The sequence below is a fragment of the Vollenhovia emeryi genome, unplaced genomic scaffold, assembly GCF_000949405.1.
Source record: "Vollenhovia emeryi isolate VEMERY1.0 unplaced genomic scaffold, V.emery_V1.0 DF939629.1, whole genome shotgun sequence".
In the NCBI taxonomy this organism is placed as follows: Eukaryota; Metazoa; Arthropoda; class Insecta; order Hymenoptera; family Formicidae; genus Vollenhovia; species Vollenhovia emeryi.
The window spans coordinates 14375-16206 of NW_011966737.1; positions in this window are offsets into that span (position 1 = coordinate 14375).

Below are 1832 nucleotides of genomic sequence, written 5' to 3' on the forward strand. Positions count from 1 at the left end.
CCATAGATACCAAGTTTTATGTAAATCCATCAATTTAAAAAAAATTTCGTATACCTCCAAAGATTCGCCAAGTTTTTTGAGGTTAGAAAAAACTCCTGACGTGATGGAGCAAAACGGACATCAGATTCGTGTTCAGCAGCTCAAAATACATGGGGGTAGGGTACTCTGATCCTCGAACCCCGACACTTATTTTTTTTGTGGGGCTGTGTTATCAATTCTATTTTTCTTTAAATAGCTGAAACTAATTATCTGACACTTACTGGACGTCGACTGATAGATTTGCACGTGCTCGCTAACGAGTTATGGTGCAAGTCATATAACGTCCCAACATCGCTGCGGCATGTAACGAAAGAGGATTCTATTGGACTTGCCAGCATTTTTCACATCATTTGCCAATTATGTCAGACGAAATATGAAGTCAACACGTCAAAAATAGAAGAATCGTCAAAATTTTCGAAACCAACATACACAATCAACACCAAAGTTGTTATAGGTTAGTAATCTGTTGGATAGTGTAACATGGATTTTTTTAGCATGATCGATTGAGAAAATTTAATTTTATAGTAGTTACTTGCTATTATAGGAACACTTGAAAGTGGAATTGGAGAAACTCATTTAAATAAGATTTTATCAGCGATAAATGTTCCTGTAATGCACAGTTCTCTTTATAAATGCTGCGAGAGAAAGGCAGGCAAATCCATTGAGTTTCTCGCTAATCAAAGTTGCTTGAAAAATTTGGAGACTGAAAGACCGCTTACGATTGAAAAAGAAAAGTAGGAATAACTTCTCTTTGGCCTATCATTGACAATTGCACATCTTTCTTTTTTTTCATATCTTTCTTCTTTCTTCTCTACCTTTTTACGGGTTTCTTTCTAATTTCTTTTCCCTTTCATCGTTGGTAACTTGATTCATTTGCCTATTTGGTCAGAAGATATGGTAGTATACATAACTGCAAGCTATGATGCCGGATGGCAAAAAAAGGTTCTGGTAGTGTTGTGCCGTTGCTGGATCTAGGGTTCTAGAAAAGATCTAGACACTCGTACTTTTTTTTTTCGTGTGGAAATCCTTTATGGATAACCGGGCCCCCCTCTAGGAAGGGAGTTTACAAAGTGGCCCGGGTTATGTGGGACTGCCCCCCTAATGACGATCGGGTGCGGCCGCTAGCGTTGCGGCCGCTGGGCTTACCGCACTAAAACCACACGGTGACCTGCGCGGTGCTTTGACTTGGGGGCGCGCCCGGGAATTGGCAGAGCCATTACTTCTGGAACGCCCCCCGCACCGGCCCGCCGTTTCACTGGCGGGCCATCGCGCTCCCTCCCCCGGTGACGTGGGGGAGGGCGGACTCCCCCCGCAGGGGGAGTCCACTACTCTCTGGGCGGCAGAGTCGGTCACGAACTCTGCCGTCCGCCTCCGTGGAGGCAGGGCCTGACGGGAATCCCAGCCCGCCAGGCCCAGGCCGCCTCCCCTGTTGACTTTGGAGGAGGGCCATCTCCTTACTGCCGCGGCGGTATTCCGCCCACTAAGCGGGGAGGGGACTTACCCGCGGCTTGCGGGCAGCCCCTCCCCCGCCTGTCAGGGCGGTGGTGTGGGCGGCGGAGTAGGGGGCGGGGCGGGAGCGGGAGCACGGGCGAGTAGCATTCTCGCCCGGCTCCGCGTCATGGGAGGGGCGACTGGGGGAGAGTGCGCCTCCCCGTCAGCTCTTCCTCCGTTTGACCCAGCTCCCACCCCATCCCCCGCGGCCGGTCGGGCAGGCCGGGCCCGGGGAAGTCTTCCCCGAGCCCAGCGCCGTCGCCGCCGCTGCTGTGGCGGGCGGGGAAGGGGTATCTGGCCCC